Source organism: Aquarana catesbeiana, linkage group LG03 (genome assembly GCF_042186555.1).
Source record: "Aquarana catesbeiana isolate 2022-GZ linkage group LG03, ASM4218655v1, whole genome shotgun sequence".
In the NCBI taxonomy this organism is placed as follows: Eukaryota; Metazoa; Chordata; class Amphibia; order Anura; family Ranidae; genus Aquarana; species Aquarana catesbeiana.
This window is the reverse complement of record NC_133326.1, coordinates 652,095,224-652,117,366: the sequence shown is the minus strand read 5'-3', so window position 1 is coordinate 652,117,366 and position 22,143 is coordinate 652,095,224. Positions and strand designations below refer to the sequence as shown.

General features: G+C 47.6%; 1 protein-coding gene across 1 annotated transcript in view; it reads left to right on the top strand.

Annotated features, from left to right (window-relative positions):
* The first annotated feature begins 7,300 nt into the window (after positions 1-7,300).
* LOC141133345 (TLC domain-containing protein 4-A-like) overlaps positions 7,301-22,143 on the top strand; it is a 112,762-nt gene continuing 97,919 nt past the window's right edge. The window contains exon 1 of the mRNA XM_073622672.1: positions 7,301-7,601. The gene's annotated coding sequence lies outside the window, so the exon portion shown is untranslated. The remainder of the gene's footprint in view (positions 7,602-22,143) is intronic.

Here is a 22,143-nt window from a genome sequence, read left to right as displayed (position 1 = left end):
TGCTATGGAACACTCACGTGGGCTCAATCCTGAGCTGCACTGTGCATCGATTGATGCACACAGTACGAATAGGCCCTGCCCCCCGCTCCCTTGTCACTGGATTTGATTGACAGTAGCAGGAACCAATGGCTCCTGCTGCTCTCACTGAGTCCAGAGAGGAGGGAGAGAGAGAGAGCAGATCAGGCTCAGTAAGTATTTAGGAGTTGAGGTGCAGGTAAAAGGTTTTTACCTTAATGCAGGGCCAGGGAATGCATTAAGGTAAAAAAACAGCCTTAGCCTTTATAAGCACTTTAAATTACAGTGCCTTGAAAAAGTATTCATACCCCTTGACATTTTCCATATTTTGTCATGTTACAACCAAAAATGTAAATGTATTTTATTGGGATTTTATGTGATAGACCAACACAGAGTAGCACATAATTGTGAAGTGGAAGGAAAATTATAAATGGTTTTCAAAATTTGAGGCGTGCATTTGTATTTAGCCTAAGGTGACCAGATTTTTAAAATGAAATCCGGGGACATATTTTTTTTTTTTTTTTACTAGTAATGTCAGCAATCGACGACTCTTTGCCTGTCTCCGCCGCCGCCACCCGCCTCACAGCCTGTCAAGTCTAAAGCCCCATACACACTATCAGATTTTCTGCTGATTTTTTCCTTCAGATTTACCAAAACCATATAATATGAGGTCAAACCTTAGGAGTTTCAATTTGTATGCAATCAGGCAGGCCCTTGCACTACATGGTTTTGGTAAATCTGAAGACAAAAATCAGCAGAAAATCTGATAGTGTGTATGGGACTTTACTCTTCGGGCCCCGGCTACTACTGGGTGGGGAGTGGAAGAAGGTCACTCCACCAGGGAAGGCAAGGAGATAAGCAGGCAGGCGGCTGGCTGGGACTTGAGCCAAGGCAGAAGAACATGCGAGCGGAGCTGAGTGGGCATGCGCCCGAAACTGAAGAAATAGTCCCTCCGCTCCGACCAGCACATGATCATCAGAAAGGGACACAGATAATGGAAAAAAATAAACCCCCATAAGCTAGTAGGAGCGGCAGAGGAGGGGGGTGCAATTCAGATTTTTTCTTTTTATTCTGCACGGGCTGTCTTTGAAATTGCCCCAGCCCCTGTTCAAATCCAATCCGGGGACAAAACTGGGGACAGACTTGGTCCGGGGACAGTGTCCTCAATCCGGGGACTGTCCCCAGAAACCGGGGATGTCTGGTCACCCTAGACTAGGGGGTACCCCAGAGGGCCACTGACAGTCTCTACAGCACTTTATCTCCATCTTCCACCCGACTGCCCTTGCTGGCATGGTTCATGCCTATTTGTGAGGTAAACCTACCCCCTGCCAGCCCTTTTACTGGGGATTGGCTCAGGCCCTCATAAATATTACAAACAGTTCCTCCTAACCTCCACCTAATAGCTCTAAAAGTTTTTACAACTTTCTAGAAGTTTCGTACAATAACAGACCTAATCTACAAACCTACACTACTAACTAGCACACACTAGAGGGTGCTACAAGGAGCTACTCAGACAGGCCTTAGGGGTGACCCAAATGGCCTACAGGTATAACTATTTAACCCCAGCACAATATTTCAAAGCTGCATACAGATTATGAAAACCCTGGGGCCCCTTGACTGCATGGTGTACTTTATGGAAAAGGTGAACTAACCCTTTTAAAGAATATATATTCTTGCTGACTGGTAGGTAGAGAACTGTAGTCACACGGCGAGGGTGGCTCAGGCAACCAAAACCCATGATGGCTAAGAGGCCCAGAGCTGTTTCAGCCTGGATTCACACCTGAGTGTTTGCATGTGATTTTGGAGATTTTTTGTGCACGTGTTCTGTTTTCATGTTTGAGTGTTTGATAATAACTCCTTTCCGCTGGCCCTTTAAGATCGGAGTGATGTCATCTCTTTGCGTGGTGTTGACTGGCCTCCCTTTATCACTGTGATTGCCTGACACAGCGATCATGTGATTGGGAGCCAGTCCTACCTACTCCTGATCACAGTCACAGTGCTGGGAGTGCTGATTGGCTCCTGCTGCTGTCAATCAAAGTCAGTGAGCCAATGAGGAGAGAGAGGGGGCGGTGTCAAGCTGCAGCTCCATGTCTGAATGGACACACAGGGCAGGGGAGCGGCTCGGGTGCCCACATAGTAAGTTGCTTGCTCTGGGGGGCACTCGATAGGAGGGAGGGGCCAGGAGCGCAGGCAGGGGACCCGAGAAGAGGAGGATCTGGGCTGCTTTGTGAAAAACCATTAGGCCCGGTTCACACTGGTGCGATGCCAGACATCGCATGTGATTCACAGCGCACTGCTGTTCACATCACATGTGATGCGATTTCAGCCATACAGATAGTATGGCTGATATCGCACCGCATTCGGTCCAAACACGCACAGGACCCTTTTTTTTGTTCGGACCGGAATCGGATCGCTGTTCACACCTGTGCAATCCGATTCATGTACGAACTGTCAGTTCGCAGTGCGATATGCAAGCTGAACCGGGGGTGTCGTTAACAATGTATTGACACTCCCCAGCGATTCGCATATGGCAGTGTGAACTGCCATGCGAGTCGGTGCGATGTGGGAACCCGCAGTGGATTTGCAGGGTTCTCGCATCGCACCAGTGTGAACCGGGCCTTACACAGAGCAGATAAGTATAACATGTTTGTTATTTTTAAACAACAAAAAAAAAACAGGACGTCAATATCACTTAGTCGCACTGATCTGAATGTATGCCATTGAAAAGAATGGGCTGCGACAGGTCATGTCCAAAGTCACATGACAAGTCGCACAAGCGTGACTGGTGCCTTAATCACTTGCCAACCGCCGCACGCCGATTTACGCTGGCAGAATGGCACGGGCAGGCAAAAGGGCGTACCTGTATGTCCCTTTGAGTTTGCTACCTAGTAGGCGCGCGCCCACTGCGTGCTGCGGGTGCGTGCCCGTGGGTCCAGCAAACTCGATGTTCGCCAGCGGCCTGCGATTGCGGCGAGGAGAGGCAGAACGGGGAGATGCCTATGTAAACAAGGCATTTCGCTGTTTTGCTTAGCAACATGACAGAGATCTACTGTTCCCTGTCACCGGGAGCAGTGATCTCTGTCATGTTGTAGTGAGCCCATCCCCCCTACAGTTAGAACACACCTAGGGAACACACTTAACTCCTTGATCTCCCCCTAGTGTTTAACCCCTTCCCTGCCAGTGTCATTTATACAGTAATCAGTGGCTATTTGTAGTACAGTGTATCACTGTATAAATGCCAATGGTCCCAAAATAGTGTCAAAAGTGTCCGATCTGTCCGCCATAATGTCGCGGTCCCAATGAAAATCGCAGATCGTCGCCATTACTAGTTAAAAAAATAATTAATAATAAAAATGCCATAAATCTATCCACTATTTTGTAGACGCTATAACTTTTGCGTAAACCAATCAATATACCCTTATTGAGATTTTTTTACAATAAATATGTGGAAGAATACATATCGGCCTAAACTGAGGAAAAAATGTGTTTTTATATGTATTTTTTGGGGGTATTTTATTATAGCAAAAAGTAAAAAATATTGCTTTTTGTTCAAAATTGTCACTCTTTTTTTGTTTACAGCGCAAAAAGTAAAAACCGCAGAGGTGATCAAATACCACCAAAAGAAATCTCTATTTGTGGGGGCCAATCACAGCCTGCTGTTCCTGACATGCTCCCCCCATCACCAATCACAGCCTACCTTTCCTGACACCAGTGGCGGTTGGTGGTACTTTTTTTTTTTTAGGGGGGGGGGGCAAACAATCCTATTCTTTTATTCTGCCACCAAATATCTTATACAGCCCACTTGCTGTTTCTAGCCTTGGCTTATGACATCATGCACAGCTTTCTCTCTCTGGAGAGTTTGCCAGGAAGGGGGGGGGGGGGGGAAATCATAAGAGGGCCAATGAGAGCTGCAGAGCTGGAGGTGTGCCTCTGTGTAAATCCAGGCAGCAGCTTCAGCTGCCCACAGTTAAAATGGTAGCAGCCAGACTCCGTGGAGGGAGGATTCTGCAGGGTATTTGGCAAGTACAGCAGGGCTCGACAAACCCCGGGCGCCAGGTCGCATTTGCGACTAGAATTAGCGACCTGGCGCCTGGGGCGGCACAGCTGGGGTATCCTGTGTCCGTTCGACACCCCCCCCCCCTCCCGGCGCGATCGCGTTGGGCCGCGCCGGTAATTGAGGCCCCGGCTTTGCGGCCTACTGCAGTCCTATGGTTCCTTCTGCAATCGGGTGCCCTCTGGTGGTGGCCGTTGGTATGACAAGACATCCACCAATGCTAATGGAGCTTTCCCTACCTGTTTTCACTGCCTGCTCATCTCCTTCCCTTTACTTAGAACCCCAAAACATTATATATATTTTTTATTCTAACACCCTAGAGAATAAAATGGCGGTCATTGCAATACTTTCTGTCACACCGTATTTGTGCAGCGGACTTACAAGCGCACTTTTTTGGGAAAAAATACTTTTTTTAAATAAAAAATAAGAAAACAGTAAAGTTAGCCCAATTTTTTTTATATTGTGAAAGATAATGTTACGCCGAGTAAATTGATTCCCAACATGTCACGCTTCAAAATTTCGTCCGCTCGTGGAATGGCGACAAACTTTTACCCTTTAAAATCTCCATAGGCGACGTTTAAAAAATTCTACAGGTTGCATGTTTTGAGTTACAGAGGAGGTCTAGGGCTAGAATTATTGCTCTCGCTCTAACGATCGTGGCGATACCTCACATGTGTGGTTTGAACACCGCTTTCATATGCGGGCGCTACTCGCATATGCGTTCGCTTCTGCAAGCGAGCTCGGCGGGACGGGGCGCGTTTAAAAAAAATAATTTTTTCTCTTATATATTTTACTTTTTATTTTTTATTTTTACACTGTTTAAAAAAAAAAAAAAAAAAGTGTCACTTTTATTTCTATTACAAGGGATGGGGCACATTTCATTTTTTTTTTTTTTCTTATTATTTTTTCATTTTAACGTTTATTTTTTCACTGTTCTTTTAGAAAAAAAAAAAAGGTCACTTTTATTCCTATTACAAGGAATGTAAAAATCACTTGTAATAGAAAAAAAGCATGACAGGACCTCTTAAATATGAGATCTGGGGTCAAAAAGACCTCAGATCTCATATTTACACTAAAATGCATTAAAAAAGAAAAAAAAGTTAAAAAAGTTAGGAGCCAGGTTTTGTTTTTTTTTTTTAAACGACCGACAATGGTTAATTTTTATATTGAAAATAAAGCTATCTTAAATTTACACAGAGACGACTAGAACGAATGTGACTGCTTTTATTTCCTGCCATGCAGGGACACAAGACCGCCATATCCCCGCTAAGGGTCCAATCAGGTCCGCCTGAAAAACTGACAGGCGAACCTGATCAGACAGCCCGTGTGAAAGGGGCCAAGCAGGGAGATGACAAATAATAAATTCATTTTAATTAACCACTTCCTTCCCGCAGGACGACTATATACGTCCTGTCTTTGAAGAGAAATACCGTTGTTATGGTAGCAGCTAGCTACCATAACCCCAGTATCTTCTTCAAGAGCCGGCGGTTCTCTTTCAGATAAAAGTGGTCTCTGCAGTAGATTCGCAGCGAGATCACTTTTATCGGCGGCAGGCATTTTTTTTTTTTTTTTTCTTTTTTAATGCATTTTAGTGTAAATATGAGATCTGAGGTCTTTTTGACCCCAGATCTCATATTTAAGAGGTCCTGTCATGCTTTTTTTCTATTACAAGTGATTTTTACATTCCTTGTAATAGGAATAAAAGTGACCTTTTTTTTTTTTTCTAAAAGAACAGTGAAAAAATAAACGTTTAAAATGAAAAAATAATAAGAAAAAAAAAAAAAAATTAAATGTGCCCCATCCCTTGTAATAGAAATAAAAGTGACACTTTTTTTTTTTTTTTTTTAAACAGTGTAAAAATAAAAAATAAAAAGTAAAATATATAAGAGAAAAAATAATTTTTTTTAAACGTGCCCCGTCCCGCCGAGCTCGCTTGCAGAAGCGAACGCATATGCGAGTAGCGCCCGCATATGAAAGCGGTGTTCAAACCACACATGTGAGGTATCGCCACGATCGTTAGAGCGAGAGCAATAATTCTAGCCCTAGACCTCCTCTGTAACTCAAAACATGCAACCTGTAGAATTTTTTAAACGTCGCCTATGGAGATTTTAAAGGGTAAAAGTTTGTCGCTATTCCACGAGCGGACGAAATTTTGAAGCGTGACGTGTTGGGAATCAATTTACTCGGCGTAACATTATCTTTCACAATATAAAAAAAATTGGGCTAACTTTACTGTTTTCTTATTTTTTCATTAAAAAAAGTATTTTTTCCCAAAAAAGTGCGCTTGTAAGTCCGCTGCGCAAATACGGTGTGACAGAAAATATTGCAATGACCGCCATTTTATTCTCTAGGGTGTTAGAATAAAAAATATATATAATGTTTTGGGGTTCTAAGTAAAGGGAAGGAGATGAGCAGGCAGTGAAAACAGGTAGGGAAAGCTCCATTAGCATTGGTGGATGTCTTGTCATACCAACGGCCACCACCAGAGGGCACCCGATTGCAGAAGGAACCATAGGACTGCAGTAGGCCGCAAAGCCGGGGCCTCAATTACCGGCGCGGCCCAACGCGATCGCGCCGGGAGGGGGGGGGGGGGTGTCGAACGGACACAGGATACCCCAGCTGTGCCGCCCCAGGCGCCAGGTCGCTAATTCTATTCGCAAATGCGACCTGGCGCCCGGGGTTTGTCGAGCCCTGGTCCTGGGGGTTCTCTACTAATAGAGGGGGAGTTGTCCTGGGGGTCTGTACTAATGAAGGGGGGGTTGTCCTGGGGGTCTGTACTAATGAAGGGGGGGTTGTCCTGGGGGTTCTCTACTAATAGAGGGGGGGTTGTCCCGGGGGTCTGTACTAATGAAGGGGAGGTTGTCCTGGGGGTTCTCTACTAATAGAGGGGGGGTTGTCCCGGGGGTCTGTACTAATGAAGGGGGGGTTGTCCTGGGGGTCTCTACTAATAGAGGGGGGGTTGTCCTGGGGGTCTGTACTAATGAAGGGGGGGTTGTCCTGGGGGTCTCTACTAATAGAGGGGGGGTTGTCCTGGGGGTCTGTTCTAATGAAGGGGGGGTTGTCCCGGGGGTCTGTACTAATGAAGGGGGGTTTGTCCTGGGGGGTCTGTACTAATGGAGGGGGGGTTATCCTGGGGGGATTTGTACTAATGGAGGGGGGGGTTGTCCTGGGGGGGTCTGTACTAATGAAGGGGGGTTTGTCCTGGGGGGTCTGTACTAATGGAGGGGGGGTTATCCTGGGGGGATTTGTACTAATGGAGGGGTGGTTTGTCCTGGGGGGGTCTACACCCAGGAAAGTACACCCAGGGCTCCAGAGGGAGAGGGCAGTGCTGAGGGAAAACCATTAGAGAGAGAACCCCGCTTCCCTGCGCCCCCAGAGGGAAAGCCACACAGCCTGGCGCCATGCCTGGCGGAGAAAGGATTGATGTCATTGCAGGAATACAGATCTGGGTACTACCCAGCGGAGTCGCCCCGGGCAATTCAGAGTGAGCTGCCTCCTGATCAGAGGAACCATTGCTGTATCGCTGGGTCAGGTGAGAGGGCCGATCGGCCATTATCTACTAACGTCCATAAAAACTGCAGTCTCTGACCATCTCTTGTATCATGTCTGCAGTCTCTGACCATCTCTTGTATCATGTCTGCAGTCTCTTACCATCTCCTGTACTATGTCTGCAGTCTCTGACCATCTTCTGTACTATGTCTGCAGTCTCTGACCATCTCTTGTATCATGTTTGCAGTCTCTGACCAGCTCTTGTATCATGTTTGCAGTCTCTGACCAGCTCTTGTATCATGTTTGCAGTCTCTGACCATCTCCTGTACTATGTCTGCAGTCTCTGACCATCTCCTGTACTATGTCTGCAGTCTCTGACCATCTCCTGTACTATGTCTGCAGTCTCTGACCATCTCCTGTACTATGTCTGCAGTCTCTGACCATCTCCTGTACTATGTCTGCAGTCTCTGACCATCTCCTGTACTATGTCTGCAGTCTCTGACCATCTCCTGTACTATGTCTGCAGTCTCTGACCATCTCTTGTATCATGTTTGCAGTCTCTGACCATCTCCTGTACTATGTCTGCAGTCTCTGACCATCTCCTGTACTATGATTGCAGTCTCTGACCATCTCCTGTACTATGTCTGCAGTCTCTGACCATCTCCTGTATCATGTCTGCAGCCTCTGACCATCTCCTGTACTATGTCTGCAGTCTCTGACCATCTCCTGTACTATGTCTGCAGTCTCTGACCATCTCCTGTATCACGTCTGCAGTCTCTGACCATCTCCTGTACCATGATTGCAGTCTCTGACCATCTCAGGTCTCAGTGTACGCTCTTCCTGTATTTTATTTATTGTTAAGAGATCATGGGAGGATCCCAGGGTAACAAAGACTTCTAAGGGGAGCATCTCTGTGTTTGAGTCGTTGCCATAGAAACATTTGTAAAGTGGAGGAGTTAGATGACCACGCCCATGTGGGGCCGCCAAAAATATTTCTGCACCCAGGCGTCTGTGACCCTAGGATCGGCCCTGGCAGCATAGCAGGTGCGGCAGGTCCGTGCCTTCTCTAATATCACTGCACTGCCCCCTCCCCACGCTGCCTGTCTTATTCACACAAAACATGAAGCGCGGCCGCTCTAGACAAAGGGCGGGACTTTTTAAGTTAAGAAGTGGGTGATTGGTTGCTAGGCAGCGGGGCGGTAACAGCAATAAATCACTCACTTTTAACGTAAAAAGTCCCGCCCGTTGTACAGAGCGGCCAGCCTCCATGTCTTGTGTGAATAAGGTAGGGTTCTTTGGGGAGGGGGGAAGGGGGAATGCTGTGCTGTAAAGGAGTTATATATTGAGAGAGGACTGTGATGGGGGCTTAGTCTGTGATTGGGGGGGTCAGTCTGTGATTGGGGGGGTCAGTCTGTGATTGGGGGGGTCAGTCTGTGATGGGGGGGTCAGTCTGTGATGGGGGTCTGTGATGGGTTTGGGTCAGTCTATGATGGGGGGTCTGCTATGGGTCAGGTCAGTCTGTAATGGGGGGTCAGTCTGTAATGATGGGTCTGTGATTTGGGGGGTCAGTCTGTGATGGGAGGGTCTGTGATGGGAGGGTCTGTGATGAGGGGGTCTGTGATGGGAGGGTCTGTGATGGGAGGGTCTGTGATGGGTCGGTCTGTGATGGGTCAGTCTGTAATGGGGGGGTCTGTGATGGGGGGTCAGTCTGTAATGAGGGGTCTGTGATTTGGGGGGGTCAGTCTGTGATGGGAGGGTCTGTGATGGGGGGGGGGGGGGGGCAGTCTGTGATGGGTCAGTCTGTAATGGGGGGTTTGTAATGAGGCAGGGGGGATGTGACATAAGGGGGGACTGAGGACACTGATGTAAAAGGGCTGAGCAGTGTGGTGCAAAATGCATACTGTTTCTATGCACTGCAACTGAGCTGTGGTGCATAAAAATGAATGAAATGTATTTGCATAAAGAACTATTTACGATCATCTTTGGGTCAAGAAAGACCTAACAGTTTAGCTTTACTTCCTATTGAGTCAGAACTTTTAAATACTTTGTCCTACAAAGATATTATCGATGAGTTTGCCAAAAAAAAAGTTAGAACTAAAAAATATTAGGGAGTTTCTTACTGCTATAATCTTTAAAAGGCATTTTCTGCATTACAGAGTATTTTCAGTCTGTACAATTAAAGCCAGTTATTTTCAGTGTTTTCGTGTGTGGAGATATGTTTTTAATTGCTCTATTGTAGCAGTCATCGATAAAGGACGAGAATGGTGGTGTGTGTGCGTGTGCGCGTGTGTGTGTGTGTGGGGGGGTGGCATTGAAGGACTCGGCCTTGGGGCGGCAAAGGGAGTAAATCCGGGCCTGCATATTTGCGACCATCACCTGTAAAAGAAAACAAGACAATACCCCTACCATCCTAGCAATACTTTACCAATTTAAGGGAGGGTGGGCGGGAACTTTCTTCAGGAAACTGTTCCTCCCCCCAGGGCGGGATCAACTTATAAAGACCCTCCTAGTACCTCCCTCTCGGTTAAACTATTAACCACTCCCCCAACTGTGTTAACTCCACTGCTGCCACAGTCATGTATGCCCTCCACCTATGCATTACATGCTGTGGTTACGGGCCTTTCTTGACTGCTCAATTGTCATTCAAAGTGCGACAGCACTGAAAGCTGAAAATTGGCCTGGGCAGGAAGGGGGTGAGAGTGCCCGGTAGGCAAGTGGTTAACATGCAGGTATGCATGGCATGCATACACATTAAGACAAACCTACCTCTGATTTTGCGCTTCTATAATAATGACTTCTCCATCAGGGCTTTGTTGCTTCCATTTTGTCCGATTTTTCTTCTAGACCTGGGTTTCTTCCTTTTTGGCTATTGGGTGGTTATTGAGGATGCAACTCCCGTGCAACGCGTGCTGGAAATACATTATTTTGCCAATGGCTGATCTCTTCAGTATATCCCAGACGCCAAGAGCGTCATCTCTACTGCACGTATGCCTTTTATACATAAAAATACTGCTAGCCAATGGGGTAAGCTTTTTTTGGAATATGAGACATACTAATGTCTTCTCTAGCAAAAAAAAATAAATCTACCCTCTAGCATTTTTATATTTCTTTAGATTTTTTGCTTTAAATATCACAGCAGTATACCTTAAAGCATAAACACTGCTGAGTCAAGGCCATAACTGTCATCTAATTTGCCCTATTTTTATTTCCTACAGGAATTCATATCCTCCTCCCTTCTTAGCTTGGTGAATATACAATGAAATGTTATCTTTCCTGGTTGGCACCTCACCCATTGTTTATTCAGACAAGTTACTGTCTGCCCTGTCCAACCTGCTAAGTCAGTTCATGTGGCGACCTGTGTTATATTCCCTGACCTGATCTTCAAGCTTACTCTACCAACTCCTACTAGGAAACTTTTCTCTTCTAATTGATAGAGGCCTAATGCTGCATACACACGATCGGATTTCCGACAACAACTGTTGGATGTGAGCTTGTTGGCGGAAAGTCCCACCGTGTGTACGCTCCATCGAACATTTGTTGGCGGACTTTCCGCCAACAAATTTTGGCTAGCAGGTTCTCAAATTTTCCGCCAACAAATTTTTGTTGTCGGACTTTCTGATCGTGTGTACACAAGTCCATCGCACAAAAGTCCAGGCATGCTCGGAATCAAGTACGAGCCGGAAGCACTCGGTCTCTTTAGCGTTCGTAATGGAGATATCACATGACTATTGAATTTCCTTTTTATCGGTTCGCCGTACGTCTTGTACGTCACTACGTTCGTAATTGTTGGCCAACATTTGTGTGACTGTGTGTATGCAAGACAAGTTGGAGCCAACAACCTTCGAACAAAATTCCACGGTTTTGTTGTCGGAAAGTCCGATCGTGTGTACGGGGCATAAGACCAGCCAAAGCATTTATTTCAGTTTTGGATAGAGTTGGAAAGACGTAGAACAGTGGATGGCAACACACAAGGTATAGGAAGCCTCAGCTGAGGCTTCTGGCATCACCAAAGGGCTACAAATAATGTTCAGTATACATAATGCTAAAGAGGACTGTCAGGGACTGCAGACATTCAATAGAAAACGATGGCAGAGACTGTGAACGTGCTATAGCATAGCTCCCAACTGTCCCTGATTTCGAGGGACTGTCCCTCATTCGAAACAGAGTCCCTCTGTCCCTCCTTCCTCCTCATTTGTCCCTCATTTTGGTGTGATCTATATAGTTGTATATAAAATGTACTATTTATCTATCAAAAAGTGTTTCCCAGCGCTAAACCTTTCATACAATGTTTAAATTGCTGCCTTTGTAAATTTCAAAAGCCAGTATAAGGAATAGTAGTGATAAAAAAAAACACTTGTAGGTTTTACTAATAATTTTTGTTATTTAACTCTCCTTTAACCACTTGCTTACTGGGCACTTAAACCCCCCTCCTGTCCAGACCAATTTTCAGCTTTCAGCGCTGTCGCACTTTGAATGACAATTGCGCGGTCATACAACACGGTACCCAAATGAAATTTTTATCATTTTTTTCCCACAAATAGAGCTTTCTTTTGATGGTATTTGATCACCTCTACGGTTTTTATTTTTTGTTAAAAAAATTTTAAAAGACAGAATTTTTGAAAAAAAATTATATATTTTTTTATATTTTGTTATCAATTTTTGCAAACAGTTAATTTTTCTCCTTCGTTGATGTACGCTGATGAGGCGGCACTGATGGGCACCGATAGGTGGCAGTGATGGGCACTGATGGGTGGCGGTTATGGGCACTGATGGGTGGCAGTGTTGGGCACTGATTGGGCACTGACTGATGGCAGCACTGCTAGGTGGCACTAATAGGTGGTACTTGTGGGCATTGATAGGTGGCACTTGTGGGCTTTAATAGGTGGCACTTGTGGGCTTTAATAGGTGGCACTTGTGGGTTTTAATAGGTGGCACTTGTGGGTTTTAATATGTGGCACTTGTGGGTTTTAATATGTGGCACTTGTGGGCACTGGCAGATGGCACTTGGAGGCACAGATGAGGCATCTGTGCCTCCTTCCTCTTCGGGACCGATGTCCCTTTGACATGAGCCGGTGATTCGGCTTTTTTTTCCTCCTCACGCTGTCAGCGTGAGGAGAAAACAAAACCGATCACCGAGCTTTTGTTTACATCATGTGACCAGCTGTCATTGGCTGACAGCTGATCACATGGTAAGGGGCCAGGACCGGCCCCTTACTCGGATCTGTGATCATCCGAGTCTCCGTGACTCGGTGATCACAGCGCGCAGACCGCGCGCCCTGCAGGGTGCGCGTGCATAGGGAAGGACGTCATATGACGTCTTCCCGGAGATTGAGGTCCGCGCTGTAGCCGTCATTCGGCTATGGCCCGGACCTCAAGTGGTTAAGGGGGCGTGAAAGGGGGTGTGTCCTATGCCTACATACTTTTGCTTATAGGTGTCCCTCATTCCCATTTCAGAAAGTTGGGAGGTATGATATAGCAGCCTTTTTTTTTAACCCAAGGGAACCCCTAAAATAATTTGCAGGTCTTGAGGAACACTTATAAAAAACAATTCTTTGGGGTCAATAAGAAAAATTTACTAGGGTAGTCAGTAGGAAGAATGCAACCCTCACTGGGGGGTCAGAATACTACTTACTACAGACTACTAGAAAGTTCATTGGTATCATGCTGCTGGCCAGGGCTGATGCTACCACTAGGCAAACTAGGCAGCCGCCTAGGGCGCACTCCTGCCTAGGGTGCCCGGCTACTGGTGTTCCTACTTCTTCTCCTTGCAACAAGCAACTAAGTCTCAGCATCAGCAGGCAGCCACCGCTCCATTCGCACAAAGTGTCAGAGGCGCAGCAGTAACAGAGGACTGTGTCTGTGTCATGACTCCTGAATGAATGGAAGCAAACAAACATTCGTTGATGGGTGCTGGTAGGCTGCATTTGATGGGTGCTGGTGGGTTGCATTTGATGGGAGCTTCACTAAAAAGGTGGGGTATACATGGGCAGGGCAAAGGGGGTGAAGTCAGGGGTGGAGCCAAGGGGGGGGAATGAGGTTTCACCTAGGGTGTCATAAATTCTTGCACCAGCCCTGCTGCTGGCTTTGCCAAATGACGTCGGGCAGAACTAGGCAGATGCCATCAAATGGGAGGTCAATTAGCCATAGCAACCTCTGGAGGGACCCTAAAGTTCAATGGAACCCTGGTTGAGAATGGCTGTGGTATACATTTTTTTTTTTTTATAAAAATCTGTTTATAAGTTTTGAAACACAAAATACAGAACAACATACATTGGTTATGAAAGGTATAAGAGGTGGCCCTTGCAAGGGACAAGTTATCTGGTATTCATTCATACAAGGTAGAACAGATAGCATGGGTCACCATAATAATTGCAACAGGCCGTTCAGCACAGGCCTTAAATGCATAAACCTAAACAAGATTTTTCAGCAGTATATGACTTGCACTAGGTAAGGAGTATCCTAAATGCAATGTTTATTTTAGAGTACATCGGAAGCTGTGGAGGGTTCTGCCAGCCACTTGGACCAGACCTTGTCGTATTTTTTTAGGGCAGCCTTTATTAGCATATGTATCTTTGTAGAGGGGTAAGCTGTTGTTGACCAGTTGTTTCCAAAGAGAAAGAGAAGGGGGGGGGTAGGTTTGCGCCAACTGAGAGCTATGGTCTTGCGGGCATAGAAGAGAAGTAACCCAACTAGAGTGCGTCCCGCTACTGTGGGCATCAGTTGTTCAATCAAGCCCAGCATGCAAATTGACATAGAAGGCTGTAATGGTGATTTCTAAGTTTCTCCAGAGCAGGAAGGGAGGTCATTACCAAATGAGAGTATAGCTGAGAGGTGGGCTTCTTCGCGCAGTCCGATCTGAGGAGGTCCTCCAGTGCAGACTGGACCACCTGGGGGGGAGCGGGGGAATTGGCAGCTGAAGGCATGGGAGTACTGGAGGTAGCGAAAAAAGTAGGACTGTGGGACGTTAAAATCGGAAATCAATTTGGAGAGCGGGGCCAGAGATTGGTTGGAGACTACCTGGGCCATTGTTTTAATGTTACATTTAGTCCAGGCGTGGGGTTCAGGTAATTTATAGATATGATCGAGAGTGGGGTTTAACCATAGGGGGGCACTGGGAGAGATTGCATGTTTAGGGTCTCGTTCAATTTTGAGACCAGCCCCCCACGCAGGCATTGTAGTGCGCATGGAGGGTGTCAATGCATATGGGGCCTTGGGGCCGCGGATTAGTAAGAATTTCAGTGCTTCCAGGGATTTCACCACTGCCGCCTTGACTAAGGTAGCGGGATTAGTTACGTCTGGATTGAGCCACCAGGCAGCGGTGTCTAGCTGGGTGGCCAATAAATATTTATAAAGATCGGGACACGCCAGGCCTCCCTTGGAAGTCGGGCGCACTAGTGTGGACCATCTGTAGCGAGGGGACTGGGGTCCCCATATAAAAGAGGCGATGCAGACGGATGAAAAAGGATTTAGGGATCCATTGCGGGGAATGATGAAATAAGTAAGTGAATTTAGGTAGGATTTTCATTTTTATTAAATTTATACAGCCTAATAGTGATAGGGGTAGTGACTCCCACGCCTTCAGCTTTAGCCGAACCTCTTGATACACCGGGGATAAATTTAAAGATATGAAATCTGAAGCCTGTCTGGAGATGACTGGTATCCCCCGAGGTATCTGAAGCTCTCAACCCATTGCAGGGGAAGATCAGGAGGAGCACTGGTGCGGGCTGCGGGATCTATAGGGAACAGAAGGGACTTCGCCCAGTTGACTTTAAGGCCTGTAACAAAAGAGAATGAATTAAGGACCTGTTGTGCCCCCCTGAGAGACGATTCCGCATTGTTAAGGAAAAGAAGGAGGGCATCCGTGTACAGGGCAACCCTCTCCTCCAGCCATCCAATACGCAGTCCCTTGATGTGTAGGAAGGTGTGAGGGGCCTCCACAATTGGTTCCAGCGTGACGGCAAATAGTGCCAGAGAGAGAGAGCAACCCTGCCGAATGCCTCTTGACAGAGGGAAGGACTGTGACAGCCCCCCCAGCTTAATGGCTGACGTGGGATTTTTGTAGAGTGCTTGCAGCCATTTAATTGAATGTCAAGGGGAACCCCATTCTACGGAGGACCTCCCAAAGAAAGGGCCATTCCACAGTATCGAAGGCCTTTTTGATGTCTAGGGAGGCGACCACCCTAGAGCCCTCATTCAGGTGTTGTGCGTGTATGTTAGTGAACAATCGTCTCAAATTTACGTTGGTTGCTCTATGGGCCCAAAGCCAGTTTGGTCAGTCTCAATAACAGTTGGTAGTAGGGGCTGTACTCTCATGGTGAGTAGTTTGCTGAGGATTTTGAAATCTGCGTTGAGTAAAGCAATAGGCCTATATGAGGCACAGGAAGTAGGGTCTTTGGGTGCTTTGTGGGTTAGACTCACGTGTGCATGACTCATGGAGGCCCGGGAGGGCACCATAAGCCAGACACTGGAAATATAGCTGGGCCAGTTTAGGGGCAAGCAGATCCCCATGAGTCTTGTAAAACTCCATGGAAAGGCCATCTGGGCCCGGAGATTTCCCAGTAGGGAAGGACCCGACTGCCTTCAAAACCTCCTCGGGGTAATCGGCCTCACCAAGGTCTCTCTCTCCTCATCTGAGAGCAAGCCGAGTGCCAGTGGGTCCAGCCAGGGCGCAAGGTCCTGGGGCTGGAAATCCAAAGGCAGCACAGAGGCGTAGAGGGAGCTATAATATTGGCGAAAGGTATCCAGAATATCTGGTAGGGGAGAGAACGACTCTCCTGAAGGGGATACAATGTTAGGTATCACGGTCAGGGGCTGGTCATGCTGCGCCAACATCGCCAAGAGGTAACCTTTACGGTCTCCCTGTTCAAAAAATCTCTGTCTGTTCCGGGAAAGGTCTAGTCTGGTAACCTCAGTAAGGTGGAGATGCAGGTCTCGCTTTGCTGAGGGAGTCAAAGTGAGAGTCGGTGGGGTCAGTAGCATAGGTTTCTGTCTGGGTTTTCACTAGGGATGAGCCGAACACCCCCCTGTTCGGTTCGCGAACAGGCAAAAAATTTGTTCGAGCACGCGAACACTGTTAAAGTCTATGGCACACGAACATGAATAATCAAAAGTGCTAATTTTAAAGGCTTATATGCAAGTTATTGTCATAAAAAGTGTTTGGGACCTGGGTCCTGCCCCAGGGGACATGGATCAATGCAACAAAAAGTTTTTAAAACGGCCGTTTTTTCGGGAGCAGTTATTTTAATAATAATAATAATAATAATAAGTGAAACAATAAAAGTGTAATATCCCTTTAAATTTCATACCTGGGGGGTGTCTATAGTATGCCTGTAAAGGGGCGCATGTTTCCCGTTTTTAGAACAGTCTGACAGCAAAATGACATTTCAAAGGAAAAAAAGTCATTTAAAACTACTCGCAGCTATTAATGAATTGCCGGTCCGGCAATACACATAAAAGTTAATTGATAAAAACGGCATGGGAATTCCCCACAGGGGAACCTCGAACCAAGATTAAAAAAAAAAAATGATGTGGGGGATCCCCCTAAATTCCACACCAGGCTCTTCAGGTCTGGTATGCATATTAAGGGGAACCCCCGCCAAAATTTAAAAAAATAAATGGTGTGGGGTCCCCCTCAAAATCTATACCAGACCCTTCAGGTCTGGTATGGATTTTAAGGGGAACCCCACGCCAAAATAAAAAAAAAATGGTGTGGGGTCCCCCTCAAAATCCATACCAGACCCTTATCCGAGCACGCAACCTGGCAAGCCACAGGAAAGGAGGGGGATGAGAGAGCGCCCCCCCTCCTGAACCATACCAGGCCACATGCCCTCAACATTGGGAGGGTGCTTTGGGGTAGCCCCCCAAAACACCTTGTCCCCATGTTGATGAGGACAAGGGCCTCATCCCCACAACCCTTGGCCAGTGGTTGTGGGGGTCTGCGGATGGGGGGGTTATCGGAATCTGGAAGCCCCCTTTAACAAGGGGACCCCAGATCCCGGCCCTCCCCCCTTTGTGAAATGGTAAGGGGGTACAAAAGTAAAAAGTAAAAGAAACTATTTCACAAAAAAACTGTCAAAAATGTTAAAAATGACAAGAGACAGTTTTTGACAATTCCTTTATTTAAATGCTTCTTCTTTCTTCTATCTTCTTCTTCTTCTTCTGGTTCTTCTGGTTCTTCCTCCGGTGTTCTCGTCCGGCATCTTCCTCCGCGGCGGCGGCGTCTTCTTCCCTTCTTCTCCTCGGGCCGCTCCGCATCCATGATGGCATGAAGGGAGGCTCCCGCTGTGTGACGCTTCTTCTCTTCATCTTCTTCTCTTCATCTTCTTTTCGGGCCGCTCCGCATCCATGATGGCATGGAGGGAGGCTCCCGCTGTGTGACGCTTCTCCTCTTCTGAAGGTTCTTAAATAATGGGGGGGCCGGGCCACCCGGTGACCCCGCTCCCCTCTGACGCACGGGGACTTGACGGGACTTCCCTGTGGCATTCCCCGTGACATCAGAGGGGGCGGGGTCACCCGTTACATAACCCCGCCCCCTTCTGACATCACGGGGAATGCCACAGGGAAGTCCCCGTCAAGTCCCTGTGCGTCAGAGGGGGGCGGGGTCACCGGGTGGCTTCCCCCCCCCCCCCCCCGTTATTTAAGAACTGTCAGAAGAGGAGAAGCGTCACACAGCAGGAGCCTCCCTCCATGCCATCATGGATGCGGAGCGGCCCGAAAAGAAGATGAAGACAAGAAGATGAAGAGAAGAAGCAGAAGAGAAGAAGATGAAGAGAGAAGCGTCACACAGCGGGAGCCTCCCTCCATAAAATTGGGAATATCACGTGCAGCCATCGTATGCGTTTAGATAGATGAGAGTAGGAAGGAGCACATTCGGCCTACATCCCAGGAGCAGCATGGACCCAGAGAGCCTATACCAGATAGAATCATAACCAATATAAAACAAAACGAACAAAAAAACATGTACACATAGTATAAACTGTACCCGTGGTGACAACAAAGTGTCATTCCTGCCCTTGTCTGATGTCATTACTAAAAACGTGGGCTTGATCAGACCAGGCCTATACCCAAAAACTCAAACTGTAACCGGCAATAGTTCAGTGCGATGCTCTAAAACAGTGGTTCTCAACCTTACTAGTGCCGTGACCCCTTGATAAAATTTCCCAAATTGTGGGGACCCCTAACAGTTAAAAATTTTTTGCAGCTTTTGTTGTCAGCACCCAAGGCAAGACAAGTAATTTGTGCCCCTAAGGGCCCTTTCACACTGGTAATAATAATAGCACCTGCAAACCGACCCGAAACAGCCACTGCTGTCTCTCGGTGCACTAGCAGGACGGGAAAAAAAGTCCTGCTAGCAGCATCTTCGGAGCGGTGAAGGAGCTGTCCCATTGAAATCAATGGGACAGCCCAGCTATACCGCCGGCAAAGCGCCTCTCTTCTCTTATTCTTTCTCTCCCCTTTTCTTTGTTCCTCCCCTCTTTTCCTCTCCCTTCCATGTATTCTCTATTTTGATTTCTTCTCTTACTCCTTGGTGGGGGGGGGATGGGATGAGTGGCAGTGCTGGTGGGGGGTAGGATGAGTGGCAGTGCTGGTGGGGGGTGGGATGAGTGGCTGAGTGGCGGTGCTGGTGGGGGGGTGGGATGAGTGGCAGTGCTGGGGGGAGTTCTGATCAGCCAACTTAGGTGCTCTTGATCAAGGTCATCTGCTGATGAGAACCGTTGAGGGGACTTTTAATGGTAACTATAATCACAGGTAGTGTTACTCACTGTGTCTCAGGCTTCACTGTATCTCCAACTTTGTGGTGTCTCGTAGCAGTGACACCTATGCTAAAATCAGGAAATAGGGTCTCTTCCAGCCCTTCCCACTTCACATTCCTCACCAGTCAGCTGACCTCTAGTCCCTGCCCCCCCCCAGCCATGCTATGAACTGAATAGGTGGTTGCGAAGAGGCTGAGTGGGTGGCCGCATGCTCCAGGAACAGCCCTGCTGGGCGGCCGTGAAAAAGGCTGGGAGAGCAGCATGGGCTTCAGGAATAGCTCAGGATATGGTGACCCCTGGCAAATCATCATTTGACCCCCGAGGGGGTCCCGACCCCCAGGTTGAGAACCACTGCTCTAAAACCTGTGGAAGCCCTCTGGTTGGTAAAACAACAAAAACAAAGATTTTTTTTTTCTGGAAGTGGGATAGGGGGCTGCCTTCTAGCAGCAACTGAATCCAGATAAAAGTGAAAAAAAAACAACTGTGGGGGGGGATGGGTGATATACAAGGAGCAATAAAGACATATGAAGGGACTGCTGGAGCTACAGAACCAGGAGGGTAGGCCAGGAGGTAGGGGAACAAGAATTGGTAGAAAGTTCCAGAACAACAGGGAGAAGTTAGCGCCAATAGCCTAGGAAGTGAGACGTGGCATAGAGAAGGATTCCTTGGTCTCAATCACAATTGAAACACACAGGGGAAGCAAATAGAGTACTTAGCTAGTATCATGGAGCTAGATGAAAGTTTGGCGAAGTGTTATGATGTCCGGGTGAGTTTCAGCGGGTGTCCAGCCATGCTGATGCAGCCTCGGGGTTGTCAAAGAAGCATGTACTATCGGCATCAGTAATTATCATCCTGCTGGGGTAGAGGAGGCTGAAGCGGATGCCCTTTTCTCTAAGCCACTTGTGCACTTCTGTAAAGGATTTGCGCCGGTGCTGTATTTCTTGAGAATAATCTGGGAAGAACAGTAGCTTGGTATCCTCATACTGAATGTCGGATTTGGCCCGGGCCGCGGCCAGGATATGATCCTGGTCTCTAATTGAGGAACCACGGTAGGAAAGGGCGCGGCGGGGCCCCAGGCCTAGGCGGGGTCGGCAGGACTGTGGGTGCGCTCCACGACAAATGTTGGCGGCAGGTTGGTTAGGCCAAACAGGTCAGTCAGGAGCCTTTCAGTGAATTTGGTGGGCCTAGTGCCTTACGCCCGTTCTGGTAGGCCCAAGATGCAGATATTGTTCCGCCAAAGGTGGTTCTCAGTGTCTATGGCCCGTTCTAGTAGTGCCCGTACCTGTAGCTGCAGGGCACAGAGGTCCCTGGAGTCCAACCGCACCACGTCCTCCACACCAGAGACCCTGTCCTCCACCTCCAAGACTCAGGCCTGAAATTTGTCAAGGTCCTGGCGAATAAAGCCGACGTCTGTCGCCACATAATCTATCTTGGCCATTAGGGACGCTTTACACTCCGCAATCGCCACCAGGATGTTTGCTCCGGAGGGGTAAGCCGTGTCTCCTGTCTCCTCTGTGGTCTGTGTGCTGGCAAACATGTTGCTGGCTGGCACGTGCGTGGTTAAGATGGCCGCCGGCTGGGAAGAGGGGAGAGTGTTGGAATCAGGCTGTGTGGAGTGGGTCCTAGGTGGTCCCATCTGAGCGCAACCAAACCGATGGTTGCAGTCCTGGGATGACCGGAAACTGGACACCGGTCAGCAGAGTGAAAAAACGTGGGCTGGAAATTGCTGGTAGAGGGGTATCAGAATCGGAGCTCCTGTGAGCCACGTCCACTCTGGTTCACATGCTGGCCACACCCCGGCTGTGGTATAGGTTTGGTTGGAGTCTGGGGACATGATGAAGAACAATGTGAAAGACCGAGGACAGGCTACAAGAGGTTAGCAGAGATAACTGCTATACCAAATGGCTGCATAACTTTGGGCACCAGGAGTTTAGAACTTCTGTTGTGTTTTATGTTTTGCCTATACCGCGATTAAGGAAAATTATAGCGGTTATAACCCTTCCCAACGCTGTCTCAAACAAAAAAACAATTGACTGGTATGTAATAGTAGTTATTCAACTGGCCTTGGAATGTGAATGTGGAATGGAATTTGACTAACTACTATTAGATATACCATGGTCTAGATAAATGAGAACTTTCACAGACAGATAGCCTTTATTGTGTAACTGAGTAGATTGGTAATTTCATTTAGCCATAATAGCAAAAGCTATTTAACTTCACAATTACATTTTTGTGCTAATTTCAGCAGTATAGTGTAGCACCCTCCTAGATAGGTGCTAGGATAGGTAAATTTAGTTCTGGGTTCACGGTAATCAGTGAGCTGTGTGAGTTCTGTGTCAGTGATGGCTGGTGGTAAAGAAAATTTTTTTGCAGGGGGGCAGCAAACAGTGCACCCACAAACTAAATATAGTTAAAGTGGGGTTCCACCCAAAAAAACAAAAATACCTGAAAAATTCTAAAAAAAAAAACAAAAAAACATTTGGATATTTTTTTTTTTTTTACTTACCTCTAAATGCCTGTTGCTAGGTGGTCCCTCGTAGTCTGCCTCTTCCTTTGCCTGGGCTGGTGACATCACTTCCCCCTCGGCACAGGAAGGGCTCCGCTCTGCTCCCTCCCTCCTGTCAATCATCTGGGACCCATTACAGGTCCCAGGTGATTGAGTGGCCAATCACGGCGGGCGGCGCCGCTCGCGCATGCGCAGTGGGTGCCAGGCTGTGAAGCCACAGCCCGGCGCCCACAGTTGAAATGCCGGCACCGACGAGCGGAGGGGGGGGACGAGCAGGGCTTCGAACCCCCGCATCGCTGGACCCAGGGACAGGTAAGTGTCCAATT